At 50.0% G+C, this 18,489-nt stretch overlaps 1 protein-coding gene across 2 annotated transcripts in view; it reads right to left on the bottom strand.

Annotated features, from left to right (window-relative positions):
- Nucleotides 1-17,524, bottom strand: part of SCNN1G (sodium channel epithelial 1 subunit gamma) — a 56,104-nt gene extending 38,580 nt beyond the window's left edge. Inside the window, exon 1 of one of the 2 annotated variants that reach the window (XM_085629496.1) lies at nt 17,389-17,524. The gene's annotated coding sequence lies outside the window, so the exon portion shown is untranslated. Of the gene's footprint in view, nt 1-12,724; nt 12,940-17,388 lie in introns of those variants that run through there. The other variant, XM_085629494.1, reaches the window with a different exon arrangement.
- Between the last annotated feature and the right edge of the window lie 965 nt (nt 17,525-18,489).

Raw genomic sequence — 18,489 nt, 5'->3', positions numbered from 1 at the left:
ACTGGAGAATTGCCCACCAGTGGAACATCTGTGGTTACGGTGCAACTTAACTATTTTCTTTTTTTCTCTCTTCAATTGACAATTGTTTTCCATGTGGGGAAAAAATCCTTCCCCCAGCGAACGAACCCCTGAAACTATGTGAGCGTTATGATTTTTCAGTCTGTGAAGGTGCTCCAACTGGATCTGAAAAACATGGGGAATGTTGGCGAACAGCCACAAAGATATGGCTTTGTGGCTTTCCACCAGGTTTCACGTGTCCACTCTACTCCCGTCTTGGGGGAACACTTGTGAGTCCACCCAACCCTACACTTAAACCAGCAGAAATCCCACAGATGTACACTCAGTGGCTGTAAGTCCCATGGGCAGCGACCCAGATCTGCAGGTCCTGGTTCCCTGGTTCAGGATGTGTTAGTTGTGGTCGGGGTGATCCTTGTCATGCTCCTGAGCAAAAGTGCCAACTGTTTAGTTAAGGTGGACTTGAGTGCTTCGGGTATGGTGCTGTAGTTGCATTTATACACACTTCATACCCCTGATGAGGTGTGGGAGTAATTGGTTGGACGGGTAGCACGCTACTCCTCGGTAGGCTTTGGGGTAAGAAGTGTGTGCTTGCAATGTGGACTTTGTCAGTGGTGTTTTGACGTTGTGTGTGAGGACAAGTGTTCGGCTGCTTTCTGCGTTTTTTTGGTGCAGTGCTTTGGCATTTAGTGAAGCAAATGGGAGTGAGAAAGGGGGCCTTTGAGATTGTAAATGGTTCCTGTATAAGAAGATAAAATGTGTGGATGGAGTGTGGCAGGACGGTCCATCTCCTACCTCACCCCCAAATCATGAAATGAGCTCCCCCTCCACCTGCACAGCCCTCCCCCTCACTGGAAGACGTCAGGGAGAAGCTCAAGACATGGCTTTTTGACCAAGGCTCACAGAACCCCAGCGCCTTGAAACCCCCGGGGTGATAAGACCCACTGATTGATGGATTGGCCAATGTGTGAGTGTCGTGCCTCAGTGGCGAGCTGCTAATCTGTGTCACTGCAGATGTGGTGCTGCGGTCATGTCTGGGGAGGAGTGAATGAGAGTCGGCGATAGTTAAGCACCTGCTTGTGTCTACCATCGGTTGGGTTTTGGGTCCGCACCCTCCTGATGGTCGTATTGTCCATCCCCACCTACCGAGGAGGTGATGCTGTCTTCTTGCTGTGGTGCCAGCTTGAGGAGACCAGGCCTTCCCTTACTTCTTGGAATCCAGCCAGTCTTAAGTGTTTCTTTTCTTTGTTGCAAGAGTGTTCCCTAGTTCTACTTCCAACACAGCTAGGTAGATGCTGGTAATGCGTGACTTCTTGTAAGGAGTGATAGTCAGCTGGTGCGCCTGGGTTGAGCAGAGGACTCTCTTCTCTGACCATCTCTGATGTTTCTTGGATGAAAGCTGGGCCTTTGGCATGGAGGGCACAGTGGATAACACAGTGTGTCTTGAAAGATCAGCAGACGGCAATGGCAGGCCAGTGGGGCCCTTGAAGGGCCGGTGAGGCGTGGTGAAGCACATAGGTCTGCAGAGACTGCACTGCATCCAGCTGTGGGCGACACCATGTAGACCCATCCAGGGGACAAAGAGGGCGGATGCAGCTGTGAGAAACACTATGCTGATCGAGCTGTGGGGCACAGTGATCTGATCCTGTGGTGGGACCCACCATGCTGATTCAGTTGTGGGAGCCACTGCGCTGATCCAGCTGTGACAGACACAATGTTGTCCCAACCAGGGGACACACTATGCTGATACAGCCTAGGACACACTATGCTGCTCGAGCTGTGGGTCATACTGGGCTGGTGCTGTGGTGAGACCCACAGAGCGTATTCAGTTGTCGGAGCCACTGCGCCGATCCAGCTGTGAGAGACTCTGTCCTGATGAATGCACTGGATACACTGTGCTCATCAATGTATAGGACACAAGCACTGAAGCAGCTATGGGATGCTCTATGCCGATCCATGCAGAGCACGCTCTCTGCTGATGCAGTGAAGGGACTCACTGTGCTGGTCCGGCTGTGGATCACACTATCCTGATGCAGTGGCAAGACACATTGTGCTTATCCAGACACAGCACATGGAGTGTTGTCTCAGCTGTTTGGCTCACTGTGGTGAAGCATGCATAGGCCAGTTTACTGATCCAGCTTTGCGGCTCACTGTGTAGATCCAGATGTGGGATACACTGTACTAATCCAGCTGTGCCGGTCAATGTGTAGATCCAGCCGTGGGACACACTGTACTGATCCAGCTATGCGGCTCACTGTGCAGATCCAGCTGTGGGACACACTGTACTGATCCAGCTGTGTGACTCACTGTGTATATCCAGCTGTGGGACACACTCTAATGATCCAGCTGTGCAGCTCACTGTGTAGGTCCAGCTGGTGGACACACTGTACTGGTCCAGCTGTGCCGCTCACTGTGTGGATCCAGTTATTGGGCACATTCTACTGAACCAGCTGTGCAGCTCACTGTGTAGATCCGATTATTGGACCCACTCTACTGACCCAGCTGCGTGAATCGCTGTGTAGATCCATTTATTGAGCATGTTCTACTGATCCAGCTTTGTGGCTCACTGTGTAGATCCAGCTGTGGGATACACTGTACTAATCCAGCTGTGAGGCTCACTGTGTAGATCCAGCTGTTGGACACACTGTCCTGATCCAGCTGTCTGGCTCACTGTGCAGATCCAGTTGTGGGACACACTGTCCTGATCCAGCTGTGCGGCTCACTGCGTAGATCCAGCTGTGGGACACACTGTACTTATCCAGCTGTGCGGCTCACTGTGCAGATCCAGCTGTGCGGCTCACTGTGCAGATCCAGCTGTGCGGCTCACTGTGCAGATCCAGCTGTGGGACACACTGTCCTGATCCAGCTGTGCGGCACACAGTGTAGGTTCTGTTGTGGGAATCACGGCACTGCTCCCGCTGTGAGTCAGAGACTCGCTGAGTGAAGTCAGTCGTTGGACTCCGTGTTTTTATCCTTCCATAAAGCAGGCTGTGCCACTCAGCTGTGGGGCGCACCCATACTGTACTGATCTAGTTGTGAGACAACAACATGTTCGAATCCAGCTCTAGGACACACTGTGCAACACTGTGGTCCCATGCAAATGGCTCACTGTACCCGATCACTTGTGGGACGTTCTATATTCATTCTTCAGTAACGCATGCTGTGCTGACTGGCTGTGGGGCATTGAGCTGTGGGGATCACTGTGCAGATCTTGCTCTGATCCAATTGTGGCACACACTGCTGACACAGATGTAGGGCTCACTGCTCTGATCCAGTTGTAGGAAACACTGCTGACTCAGCAGGGGGACAGACTGCAGAACGAGCTGTGGGGATCACTGTGCAGATCTTGCTACGGGGCTCACTGCTCTGATCCAATTGTGGAACACACTGCTGACACAGATGTAGGCCTCACTGCTCTGACCCAGATGTAGGACTCACTGGTCTGATCCAGTTGTGGGGCACACTGTGCTGACCCAGATGTAGGACTCACTGCTCTGACCCAGATGTAGGCCTCACTGCTCTGACCCAGATGTAGGACTCACTGGTCTGATCCAGTTGTTGGGCACACTGTGCTGACCCAGATGTAGGACTCACTGCTCTGACCCAGATGTAGGCCTCACTGCTCTGACCCAGATGTAGGACTCACTGGTCTGATCCAGTTGTTGGGCACACTGTGCTGACCCAGATGCAGGACTCACTGCTCTGACCCAGATGTAGGCCTCACTGCTCTGACCCAGATGTAGGACTCACTGGTCTGACCCAGATGTAGGCCTCACTGCTCTGACCCAGATGTAGGCCTCACTGCTCTGACCCAGATGTAGGACTCACTGGTCTGATCCAGTTCTGGGGCACACTGTGCTGACCCAGATGTAGGATTCACTGCTCTGACCCAGATGTAGGCCTCACTGCTCTGACCCAGATGTAGGACTCACTGGTCTGATCCAGTTGTGGGGCACACTGTGCTGACCCAGATGTATGACTCACTGCTCTGACCCAGATGTAGGCCTCACTGCTCTGACCCAGATGTAGGACTCACTGGTCTGATCCAGTTGTAGGGCACACTGTGCTGACACAGATGTAGGACTCACTGGTCTGATCCAGATATAGGCCTCACTTCTCTGACCCAGATGTAGGCCTCACTGCTCTGACCCAGATGTAGGACTCACTGGTCTGATCCAGTTGTGGGGCACACTGTGCTGACCCAGATGTAGGATTCACTGCTCTGACCCAGATGTAGGCCACACTGCTCTGACCCAGATGTAGGACTCACTGGTCTGATCCAGTTGTGGGGCACACTGTGCTGACCCAGATGTAGGACTCACTGGTCTGATCCAGTTGTGGGGCACACTGTGCTGACCCAGATGTAGGACTCACTGCTCTGACCCAGATGTAGGCCTCACTGCTCTGACCCAGATGTAAGACTCACTGGTCTGATCCAGTTGTGGGGCACACTGTGCTGACCCAGATGTAGGACTCACTGGTCTGATCCAGTTGTGGGGCACACTGTGCTGACCCAGATGTAGGACTCACTGGTCTGATCCAGATGTAGGCCTCACTTCTCTGACCCAGATGTAGGCCTCACTGCTCTGACCCAGATGTAGGACTCACTGGTCTGATCCAGTTGTGGGGCACACTGTGCTGACCCAGATGTAGGACTCACGGGTCAGGATTCTCGAATCTGATGTTGGGCCTGACCCTTCCAGGGAGGCTCTTCCGGGAAGGATGCCCGACGGGAGGCTGGTGAGCTGCAGGCCATGTGCACCCGCCTCGGGGTGCCACGCCCCTGCCCTCTCCTCCCAGGATGTGCCTCGTTATTCAGCGTTGGGAGCTCCTCCTGACCTGACCCGACTCAGTGAGCTGGTGACACCCAGCGTGAACCACACTCTGGGTGCGACAAGCTCGGGGTCGAAGAGGGGAGGTGCTTTTACACCGGAAGAATGTTCTAGAATAGATGGTGACACAACAGAACCAGGGATGAAATTAGGAGTCCTCTTGTCGCCTTTCATTTTGCCCCAACAAAGTAAACTGTAGATCGGTGCTGAAATGTAAGTTGTTGTGGCCGTTTAAGTATATAATATAGTGTAATCATCCGCGGAAGGATGGAAAGCCGAGGCAGCCCTGCTGGAGTCACAACCTGTTGAAACCAACTAAACCGCTGACGTCTGCCGCTGCTGTTCCCGTTCCGCCCGCTGGGCCCACGGTTTGATGCCCTGAACTGACCTCACGCTGACCAAGAGCTTAAGGTTGCATAGGTATTTTAAGCAACTAACTCTACTGCCCACGTGTCCTCCTTCCTATTTTAGGGCCTAAAAGTGGCCATTTGGTATGTGTTCATTCCTCTTCAAATCCACGATGAACAGTAATAGTTAGGGATTGTTATAGCGCCTAAACGGTCAAAGCGGTCTCAAAGCGCTCAAAGTTTTAGTGGGGTGACCTGTCCGTATCCGGGAGCCAAAACGGCCCCCTCGGAGCTTGGTAGCATTGGTAGGCACTGACCCAGTAGGTTCAGTGTTCCATAATGTATACCAACTTATTGTCAAATCCATATTCCCACCATCCCAGGAAGATGCGGGGGTCGTTTTGGCCATTCGAGGGATAGATGCCTTCGTTCTGATGGGGTTTGGCAGGGAGCTTAGATGTATGTATATCCATGTCGGGGAGAATTACTGTAAGCAAGCATGTATGATATGACAATCACAGGGTTTTATATAGTGTACCGATGCCGACAGCACATGCACTGTGCCAATGTTGCTGGCCCAAATGGAGCAGGCTGACATTAAGCTCTCCAGCCTCAAAGAGTAACTGTGTGTTACTGATTAACTTGGACTGGCACCTATCAAACTGAGGGTGAGAGAGATCTGACCATGCCAGGGCAATTATTTTGTTTTACGTGTGCAAATTAATGCACTACAATATATGTGTAAGTTACTTCTTGTGGGGACTGAAAAGCGAAGTGAATGATTTTGCAAAGCATTGTGGTTATGCAAATGTACCATTGCTGGGTCCTGCCTACCTCGTCTTTCCTGCCTATGGGGTGCTGCGTTTCTCTCTCTCCCTATGTTCATGGGCGTGTCTCCTTACTCTGGGGCAGATTTACAAGCCCCTTGTGTGACTTTTGCGCTGCAGTTGCGTCACTGTTTTGACGCAACAGCAGCGCAAAAAATGCGGCCTATTTACAACGTGACGCATCTAGGGAGATGCGTCACGTTGTAAAGCCCTGCGTCTCATTATACCTGCATCAGGTATAGTGGGCGTTCCCACGCAGGAAGACCTCGTAAAAGTGACTCAGTGAAATCTACAAGATTTCACTGCGCCACTTTTAGGACGTCACTGCGTCAAAACCTTACGCCTGCTTCAAGCAGGCGTAAGTAGTGACGCAGTGTAGTGGGAATAGGCATCAACACGCATTGCTGGAGTTGAGTCGTGCTTGCGACACGACTCCAGCAATGCGTGACTTTTCCACCAACAGATGCGTCAGAATTTCTGACGCATCTGTCAATCCTTGTGTCATAGTGCGCCGTATTGTAAATACGGCGCATCTATGGTGTCGCAAGGGTTTCTAAGAGTGGCGTAGGGATAGTGACGCATCTGTACAGAAGCGTCACTTTCTTGTAAATCTGCCCCTCTGTATTTAGTCTTCTTTTTCCAGCACGTTGCTAGGTTCCACTTCACCCCAGTGTATGCAAGGTGGTCCAGGAGGTTAGATCCGTGCCACATTCTCTAGACATACAGATACGTGAATTTATTTTGAATATAACATCCATACATATGCTTAGTCAGCGCTTTTGCGAGAATCTGTGACACGCATTCATACCAGGCTACTACAGCGAGTAGCTCGTGAACGACTGGTAGCTCTCCAGCTACCTGTGAGTAGCTCTCGGTGTGCAGCTCGGCCTAGTAAAGTACAAGCATTTGATTGGTCAAATTAATATATGTTTATCAAAATTGGAAATTCTGTATTCGAGACGAAAACCTGTATTTTCAGAAGTCTGATGTTTGAATAAAAATAGCCCAATTTCCAAAATATGTTTAAGGGGGATATTTGAGGACTAAATCACACCGCATCACTGATGTGGAGGGATGCCACAATGACACAACATGTTTGACACTAATACTGGCGCCGTGCACGAGGCACTGAGGTGATATCACCGCTGCTTGTAAGATTGCTTTGATGGCCACTAATGCAGTCTTGTCTGATGTGGCAACACTGCAGCTCTAACAATATTAGCAGATCAAGATGGTTTTAATTTAACACCAGCAGCTCTTTACACAAAAAAGGTTGGAGACCTCAGATCTATACCCTGCCAGAACCCACACTGGTACCCCTAGAATGGAATGCCTGGACCCATGCCAGCTTTTCAGGATCTCGACATAAAGTGTATTTACATGCAATGAACCCAAAATGTAAATCCATGGCATAGTCAGTGGTTATTCTGATAATCTGGCATTGATCCAACCCTCCTGCACCAATTTTGGACACTCCAACACCAAAGGTTTATTTTAAAGGCAATTGATGGAACACCTGATTTTTTTGTCAATACTGTGTTTTCTGTATTATTAGGTACCTGTTTGTCAATAAGGGGCGGTCTTGGTAATAACTAAGGTGTGTCTTTTAATACCCGCGCCAGTGTCTTTGCCATCCCTTGACTTGGGGGGACTCATGAACAGACAGCCAAAAAGGAATTAAGGGTGGCATAGGGGCCATCCTTATAATGTCATCATTGGTCGATGGGTGTTTAGTTTCACTTTCACTACATCTGGCATTTCTTCAAATTGAGGTCCACGTGCGTACAGTGCTCCGATGCCCGAGGGCTCAGTGCTATAATTACCCTTACTAAATTAAGCATAGAAAGCCCAGTCGAGGCGTGGTTGCTACAGTAGTATGCAGACGCGCTGCCTGGCAGTGCCAAGGCCCTACTGATTAAAGGCGAGCCTTGAAAAGCGAAAAAAGACTTTCATTAGAGTTAATCCGCTGTAATCCACCTTGGTATTAAGAGATTAAAACCAGGCTGGCGAAATGGAGCGCGGCCTCGTGCCAGGCTCCTGGGCAGCGTGTGCCAGCCTCTTCCAGTCGGGTACCAGGGGCATGGGTGTCAATTAGTAGTAGCTGTTACCCTTGGGTACCCCTGGCTGGCACTGCCCTTGTGCTCTTTGTTCTCAGCAGTCATGGAGACAGCAGCAGGCACAGAAAGGGCAGACGGCTGCCGATTGAAGAGGCAGACATCCCGCCCACCCCCTCTCTGCACTTTGGTGAACAGACTCCATATATTAGGAAGATAGTTCACCCCAGGGTCAAGCCAGACAGAAACTATAAAGTGCTTTTCCGGAAAGGCGACATTTTTTTGCATGTATTTGAAATTAATATGACCGCCATTTAAAGCAAAACACGTTTAATCCATGTTACAATGCCTCGGCCGGGTGTGCTCACCGCAAAGCAGTACCGTAATTGTGGGGGTATTTACAAGCCCTTATTTGTGGCATCTGATCAGTGTTTAGTTGATATGGGGAGGCATGTGTGAAAGTAAAATGAATTAAATCTTGTGAGATCTGTGCAGTGTCATGTGTATGGATGGGTGACACACAGGTCTCTGTTTTTTGTGAATTATTAACTGTTTATTTTTTATAGTTTTTACCGAGTGCATCCGTCTTTGGGGTTCCAAGTGCTGCGGGGTATCACTTTAAGATCTTGCTACAATACATTTCTTAGAGTTTGGAGTGGTACTGGAAGTGCATTTTTGGATTCTATGTAGGACAGAAGTTTGCCACCCAATAAAAGTGTTTATTGAGGGAAAGCGTTTATTCCTACTACAAAGACATGTGTTTAATCCCGCAATAAGGCTTGTATATACTACCAGAATAAGGACATACATTTATTCCTACAATAAAGACATGTATTTATTCCTGCGATAAGGCTAGTGTATTTTCCCAGAATAAGGATAAACATTTACTCCCACAATAAATCGTGTATTTTCGTGCACAATAAAGATGTGTATTTTTTCCCACAATAAAAGTGTGACTTTATTGCCACAATGAAGACTGGTATATACTCACACAATAAGGACAAATATTTACTCCCACAATAACAAGTGTATTTACTCCCACAATGATGTATATGTTCCCCAATAATATTGCCCTATCACCTGGGCAGTTCTTGAATCAACCAGTGAACCAAAACAAAACTCCCTCCATGCATTTAATTAACCTTTAAAAGGACTGTTTATCTTTGTGGATTGCTTCATTTGTGAGGCATGTTATGTTTTTCTTTTGTCTAGAAAACACTTCATAGCTTGCAGCCCAATACCCGGCCTCCGTGGCCTCTCGGCTGGGCCACCGGAATTATGCAACCAGGAATAAGCCAAATATGTGGTTTGATTATCTAAATTATATGGAAAGTTGTTGGTCTTTTAGCATTTTAATCAGAGGCAATTGGTGAGTCATGTTCTTCTGTGGCATTGTTTCCCAACTAGAACCACAGTTTTACATACTTAGTGACGTAAAAGAAATTCCAATGTTTTAAAAAGATCATTGGTTTATTTTAGGTTTTAAACTGTTTCATTTTTCTTGAAAAGAGGCACACATCTTGTGGAGAAGTGTGGCTCAATGATTAGAGTGGCAGACCCTGATGCAGAGGTCTAGCCCAGGACCAGGGTTCAATTCCCTGCCTCGGCGGGTCTTGGGCTCAAAAATTCCACGGACCTGATAATTCTCGCCTCGATGCCTATTCCAATCATGGAGTCCCACTCTGGGCAATAGCTTGCTTAATCTCCACAACGGCCCCCACAACGCTAAGGATGCCTGGCCTCCACCTTGGGGGTGCCCAGGAGTGGACGCCTCACAGGGAAAGCCAGGATGGGTTCCACAGCGGTATTCGTACAAGCGCCTTGAGACCCTTGTGGGTGAGTAGTGTGCTATACAAGTATCCATTTACATTTCAATTTACATCAACACCCGCATAGTAAAAAAAAAAAAATCTCGGCGTATATGATATTCAACTGATAAAAAAATAGAATGTGATAGGGCACCAATAAATAGTCTATATTGCATTGAGAGGTAGAAATGCCCATTTTGATGTTGACATTTAGAAGTTTTTTCTGTCTCTCTGGGAAATCCAGGACTTGCGCCACGGAATCCCTCCTGGAATGTCTGACAAAAAACTACTCTAATGTTAAACAAAATATTCATCGTGATCTGTTTGTGGGGTGATCATTGAATCGTTATAAATATTGCTAGGAGTCCCCCAAAACACACCCGAATAATTATGTACGGTCTTGACCTTCGAACAATGTGAACACGTTTTCTAAAATTGGCGCGTGTCCCGTGTGACCTTGAAATGAAATTACTGAGCGGGTCGTGTGTGGTAACCGTCGGTATGTCCCAACTCGTCCTCCCAGATTCTCCTGTCTGGTACCACCCCCTCGTCCACCAGACCCTCTTGCACCAGGTCCTGTTCTCCAGTGCCTCGAAGTCACGGGATTGTGTACATCCTTCTCCTGGCGCTAGTTTTACTTCCGTGGTGTACTGAGCTGCTGCTTTTCCTGGAAATTCCCAGTCAGCTTGATTTAAATCGCTTCTCCATAGCCATTTTTGTCTCTGCGTTATGTACCGTTTTGTTTGTAAAGCGCTTCGGTCAAAGCGGTGCATGAAAATGTTGTGATAAATCAATAAAACTGGGAATCGTTCGTGACAGCGGTCCCGGCCTTTAGAATCATGTTCTTTGCGCAATGGGAAGCCGTTAGGACGAGTTGCCGGGTAACAACAAGCTAATGTGTAGTAGTGTTGTACCCCCCCCCCCGCCCCCCATTGTTGTGAGGTTTGTATAGCTCCTCTTGCCATCCTGCAGCCGCTTGGCTGTCACTCTCGATGCGGGCACTACGTATACCCTGAACCACGGGTGACACCCATGGCCCGACACTGCCTTTCATCACCTCACCTTTTTAAATGACCACATTGGTATGCATATTTCGGGGGGAGAGTTCATGTAGCACGTACTGACCCAAAGGTATCAGGGCGCTTTACACGAGCACCAGTTTCGTTACAGAAGGGCACATTCATTTTTGTTAGGCACGGGGAGGTTCAGTGAGTCACAGGATATTGAGCGTCCCCGGAGTTTCGGATTGGGATCACAATTAGGCCCCGGACACTCTTAGAAAAGGGCCCACACTCTCTATTCATCGCTTTCACGGTTCACCATCTGTTTAGTCTGACTTGAATCTGGCCGGTTATTTTTTGTTATAGTTTTGTATAGTGGGAACTCGGCCCAAAGTCACTGGAGGAATGTACACGAGCACCAGTTACATTACAAAAGAAAAGATCAAGTTCGCTTTAGGGATAAAAGTGATTTGCCCAGAATCACAGGATGTTGAGCTGACGCTGGGACTCGAACCTAGTTTTCAGGTCTGCAACTCTGACCATAGCCCAATTTTATGCAACCGTCTCCTCTCCCACAACAAGTCCTAATAGACACCAGGGGTGAGGGCACAACATCTGGCCACTATGGAGGCCACTCTCTAACCCCCATCCCCCCCCCCCCCGCCCCCCTCCAGTCCATCATAGCCTCAGGGCAGGTGTCAAAAACGACATTGCTGCTGCTCAGAGGTGAAAATGGCCTGATAAAACATGAACCCGGCTCCCCAGCTTCGAGGTCGCTCGCTCTAGGCATTAGGACATCCCAAATACATGCAAATGTAAATCAAAAAATTAGCAAAACGCCCCGTCAAAGGACTTTAAGTGCCCAGTTTATATTGATGTAACAAACCCGCCCCTTCCGTTCACAGGTCCCGCTAGCGATATAGCTGAGTGGGTTAAAGATGGGATGGCGATCACGTGATCTAATCCAAGCGAGCATTAACCGACTCATTCTTCCTGATAACACCTGTGTAAGCATCCTCGTGCGCAGCCTATAGGCATCTAAACATGTCCTCGTGCACAAGTCCCTAGCGCAGAGAAACCCCGCAGCCAGGAACTGACATCTCAGGTGAAGTGGACATCCCGCTAAACGGTGCCAGGCAGCAGACTGCCCCCACCCCACCCCCACCATGGGTCTGAGGGGGCGTGTTTGTATGTGTGTGGCGGGGGACGGGGGCATTCTCGCCACGCCAACAAAAGCAACTATTATGAAGGTAAGAAGGATTAACTCGGAAAGTATTTTGACCCCGCACTCTGCTTTCATATTTGACTCCATTTCATTCCCACTGCCCCAAAAAATCGAATGAAATGCAGATCATACAACAAGGCAAAAAAATGAGTGAGCGTTCGCAACCGCCTATATTGTGTGGTGACGGGGTGGTAGGTGGTCGTTTACTAACGTTAGTCAAATAAAGTGTCTCCCCAGACATATCTAATATGTACCACAAGAAATGCAACAATAAGCAACCACTGTAAGATGATTTCGGACCGAAAGCAGCATGTATGATTGGAAAGTACTTTTATTACTTCAAATTAAATCGGACACAAAAAACTATTTTAATTTAAAAATATACAGCGCTCGTCTCCGAGGAAGATTTGTTAAAGTGGTAACAATGTCATCGATAGACCGGGACATCGGAGTCCTAATCCCGATTTCCGCACGCCATGTGTGATCCTGGGCACATACTTTTTTTTCTGTTTGCCGTGGTCCCCATACTTGTCACAGTTTGATGCGCTAAGAAGTAGTTACCTCTCCTCTCACGCCTCCAGCCACACATTTTGCGCTCACATCTTGGGGTCTCACCTGTATATGTTTAAGGTCCTGGTATAAAGGTGGCTTGTGCGCCGTCAGCAGGTGGGTGGGTGCCGGGGGCCGCAGGTGGTCTGCCGGCAGGGCTGGGGAGAGGAGTGAGGCACTGGCCCAAGCGCTGATGAGATCCGGACGTGGGGTGTGCTTTAAGGCTGTCTCCTGGAGAGGTCTCCGGCCGCTGCTGCCTCCTTTCGTCTCTCTGATGCTCTGAGAGGATAAGAGCCTGTCAAGAAGGACTCCTTCACTTGTGCGCCTTACCTCACTCGCCTCAGGCAAAATAACTAACACGCGGAGCGGAGCTCAGCCTCTATATGCAAAGAAAGCGACTCGACAGCACCACCTACCGACCAAAGCGCGGATAACAGCACCACCATCGCGCCCACTCCAGTACCACAGCGCCACCTAACGACACAGCACGCTGCCTGCCGACCCACTCCAGTACGTAAGTACCAAGTAATGACACAGCTAGGCCTAGCATCACAGCCTACCCACCAAGTCCTGCACACCAGAACCACCAGACGACCAACTAATTCCACAGTCCCACCTAGGAATACAGATCTACCTGCCGACAGTCGGACTGGCCTAAAGGGCACTCAGACAGTGCCCGGTACCTGGTCTGGTGTGTGTGCCGGTTTCTTTAGAAGTTGTGGGCCGGTTTTATGGCCGAGGGGGGCGGTTTTTTACTGTTGATTTCCCTTGTAGTACCACTTGCTTAGTTATCTGCTTCGCTTATGAGGGGCACTTTAATTTTGAAACCCGGGTCTATTTTTTTCTCCCAGTCAGACCCTGCTTGCCGACCAGCTACATTTTAACAGCAATCCATAACACCAGCAGAACATGTGGACCCACTGCAAAACTACTGCACCACGTAACAAGCCAGCTCTGGACAACACCAGCTGACCACCCTCAGTTCAAGAGCAACAGATGATGGCAAAAGCACCACCTAACAACTCACTCCAATTCCACACACCAATTACTGATCGAGCCCTACACAATACCAGCTCCAGCTGACCCACTCCAGTTTAACAGCACCACCTTCTAACCCAGCCCTGTACAATACCACCTCCTGCTGACCCACTCCGATTCCACAGCATCACCTACTGACCCAGTCCTGCACAATCCCACCACCCCTGACCCACTCCAATTCCACAGCACCACCTACTGACCCAACCCCGCACAATACTCCGCACCTCCTGACCCACTCCAATTCCACACACAACCTACTGACTCAGCCCTGCACAATACCACCTCCCGCTGACCCACTCCAATTCAACAGCACCACCTACTGACCCAGCCCCGCACAATACCACCACCTCCTGACCCACTCCAATTCCACACACAACCTACTGACCAACCCCGCACAATACCACCTCCCGCTGACCCACTCCAATTCCACACACAACCTACTGACCCAGCCCTGCACAATACCACCACCTCCTGACCCACTCCAAATCCACACACAACCTACTCACCCAACTCTGCACAATACCACCTCCAGCTGACCCATTCCAATTCCACAGCATCACCTACTGACCCAGTCCTGCACAATACCACCACCCTGACCCACTCCAATTCCACAGCACCAACTACTGACCCAGCCCCGCACAATATTCCGCACCTCCTGACCCACTCCAATTCCACACACAACCTACTGACTCAGCCCTGCACAATACCACCTCCCGCTGACCCACTCCAATTCAACAGCACCACCTACTGACCCAGCCCCGCACAATACCACCACCTCCTGACCCACTCCAATTCCACACACAACCTACTGACCAACCCCGCACAATACCACCTCCCGCTGACCCACTCCAATTCCACACACAACCTACTGACCCAGCCCTGCACAATACCACCACCTCCCGACCCACTCCAATTCCACACACAACTTACTCACCCAACTCTGCACAATACCACCTCCAGCTGACCCATTTCAATTTCACACACAACCTACTGACCCAGCCCCGCAAAATACCACCTCCAGCTGACCCACTCGAATTCCACACACAACCTACTGACCAAGCCCTACAACACACCACCACCTCCTGACCCACTCCAATTCCACAGCACCACCTACTGACCCAGCCCCCCACAATACCACCTTCTGACCCACTCCAGTTCCACACACAACCTACTGACTGAGCCCTACACAATACCACCACCTCTTGACCCACTCCAATTTCACACACAACCTACTGACCGCCCTGCAAAATATCACTTCCAGCTGACCCACTCCAATTCCACACACAACGTACTGACCCAGCCCCGTACAATACCACCTCCAGCTGACCCACTCCAATTCCACACACAACCTACTGACCCAGCCCTGCACAATACCACCACCTCCTGACCCACTCCAATTCCACACACAACTCACCCAACCCTGCACAATACCACCTTCCGCTGACGCACTCCAATTCCACAGCACCACCTACTGACCCAGCCCTGCACAATACTACCTCCCGCTGACCCATTCGAAATCCACACAAAACCTACAGCCCCACCTCAATTCCACAGTACAACCTACTCACCCAACCCTGCACAACACCACCACCTCCTGACCCACTCCAATTCCCCAGTACCACATAATCACCCACCCCTGCACAAAAGCATCTCCCGCTGACACACTCCAATTCCACACACAACCTACTGTCCCAGTCCTGTGCGATACAAACTCCCACTGACCCACTGCAATTCTACAGTACCACCTACGGACCCAGCCCTGCACAATACCACCTCCAGCTAACTCACTACAATTCACAGTACCACCTACTCAACCAACCCTGCAATATACCACCACCTCCTGACCCACTCCAATTCCACACACAACCTACTGACCCAGCTCTGCACAATACCACCTCCCTCTGACCCACTCCAATTCCACAGACAACCTACTGACCCAGTCCTGCACAATACCACCTCCCACTGACCCACTCCAATTCCACAGACCACCTACTGACCCAGCTCTGCACAATACCACCTCCCGCTGACCCACTCCAATTCCACACACAACCTACTGACCCAGTCCTGCACAATACCACCTACCACTGACCCACTTCAATTCCACACACCACCTACTGACCCAGCTCTACACAATACCACCACCTCCTGCTGTCACACTCCAATTCACAGTACCACCTACTCACCCAACCCTGCACAATACCACCACCTCCTGACCCTCTCCAATTCCACACACAACCTACTGTCCCAGTCCTGCACAATACCACCTCCCACTGACCCACGCCAATTCCACACACAACCTACAGACTCAGCCCTGCACAATACTACCTCCCACAGACCCACTCCAGTTCTACAACACCACCTACTGTCCCAGCCCCACACAATACCACCTCCCACTGACCCACTCCAATTCTACAACACCAACTACTGTCCCAGCCCCACACAATACCACCTCCCACTGACCCACTCCAATTCTACAACACCAACTACTGTCCCAGCCCCACACAATACCACCTCCCACTGACCCACTCCAATTCTACAGACAACCTACTGACCCAGCTCTGCACAATACCACCCCCCACTGACCCACTCCAATTCCACAGACAACCTACTGACCCAGTCCTGCCCAATACCACCGCCCACTGACCCACTCCAATTCCACACACCACCTACTGACCCAGCTCTGCACAATACCACCTCCCGCTGACCCACTCCAATCCCACACACAACCTACTGACCCAGTCCTGCACAATACCACTTCCCGCTGACCCACTCCAATTCCACACACAACCTACTGACCCAGTCCTGCACAATACCACCTACCACTGACCCACTTCAATTCCACACACCACCTACTGACCCAGCTCTACACAATACCACCACCTCCTGCTGTCACACTCCAATTCACAGTACCACCTACTCACCCAACCCTGCACAATATCACCACCTCCTGACCCTCTCCAATTCCACACACAACCTACTGTCCCAGTCCTGCACAATACCACCTCCCACTGACCCACTCCAATTCCACACACAACCTACAGACTCAGCCCTGCAAAATACTACCTCCCACAGACCCACTCCAGTTCTACAACACCACCTACTGTCCCAGCCCCACACAATACTACCTCCACCTGACCCACTCCAATTCTACAACACCACCTACTGTCCCAGCCCTACACAATACCACCTCCCACTGACCCACGCCAATTCTACAACACCACCTACTGTCCCAGCCCTACACAATACCACCTCCCACTGACCCACGCCAATTCTACAACACCACCTACTGTCCCAGCCCTACACAATACCACCTCCCACTGACCCACGCCAATTCTACAACAACCACCTACTGTCCCAGCCCTACACAATACCACCTCCCACTGACCCACGCCAATTCTACAACACCACCTACTGTCCAAGCCCCAAACAATACCACCTCCCACTGACCCACTCCAATTCCACAGACAACCTACTGACCCAGCTCTGCACTATACCACCTCCCACTGACCCACTCCAATTCCACACACAACCTACGGACCGAGCCCTGCACAATACCACCACCTCCTGACCCACTCCAATTCCACAGACAACCTACTCACCCATCCTTGCACAATACCACCTCCCACTGACCCACTCCACCCAATTCTAAATTAAAACGTTTCATTATAAAAGTTTGCAAGAAAAGTACTTACGCACTGGTCAGTGAACACGTGACTAAAAGATGTTAGAAAAACAGATGTGCAATGAGAATCCTCTTCAAAAGCCACTGGGGAGCGTGGGTGTGTGAGGGCCCTTCCGGTCCAAGGCATTCCTACGCATCAGGCGGGCACCTAGAGACACATTTCGGGGAGGGGGGGCTAATTCTTCCAGGCATAGGCAGAGTGGCTCTAAGGGGTGAAAACACATCAAAAGCCTCATTAACAAGTAAATTGTCTTTTGAAGGCCTGTGAAGAACTCGGTTGGGGCTGCAATTAGAGGGTCGCTATCCCGCGAAGCTGTCTCAGCCCAGGCTGACACACAGGAAGTGCTGAAGCCCTGTGAGCCCAATGGGTGTTGCTCGCCTGCTACGCATGCTGGTACTTGTATTCGCGTGTATCCTAGTCTGACATCGAGACTACAAGTACCAGAATGCAGAGGGAAATGTTGCCTTGTACTATGACTAATTCCGATACCTGCTGAACCTGCTATCTCAGCTTTCCTGAAACTTCTGTACTTTGACACTGCTTCCTCAATAGCAGTCATTTACTTGTTGAGAAATGAAAATATCAGTACTCACCTACTACAATGACAAATGAAACTAAACTACACGAGTGACGAATTGCTACAGAAAACTGTCCCTTTTTAACTCCTGGATTTTCAAATGATTAGCTGAGACAAGCGGCCACTTGCCTACAGCGACATAACGCCTCACGACGACGAGCTGCAAATACCCCCCGTTTCAGGCTCACACCCCGATGCCCAAAGAATGCAAAAACAGCCCATGTTAAGAAGCTATATTCTATGATCGCGGCAGGAATAATACAAGTCTTCCTCAATGCTGCTGGAATCTGCAAAACAACAGCTAGCTCCAAAAAGAAAAAGTGCCTTAACCACCTGAGCTACCTGGCGAGCTTTCACGAATCACCTAGAGACCAGACTCCAGCGGCACCTGTTGGCCGTAGCCATGCTCCGTGACCCTTGATATCTGCAAAGCGCCACAACCTTACACACTGATAAAATCGGTGTACATTGGAAGCGATTTTAGTTCTATTGCGCCATCTGCTGTCCTTCTTTAAGTACTGCATCAAAGATGC

The sequence above is a fragment of the Triturus cristatus genome, chromosome 10 (assembly GCF_964204655.1).
Source record: "Triturus cristatus chromosome 10, aTriCri1.1, whole genome shotgun sequence".
In the NCBI taxonomy this organism is placed as follows: Eukaryota; Metazoa; Chordata; class Amphibia; order Caudata; family Salamandridae; genus Triturus; species Triturus cristatus.
Note: the sequence above shows the minus strand (reverse complement) of the source record. Positions and strands in the feature narration are given on the sequence as shown.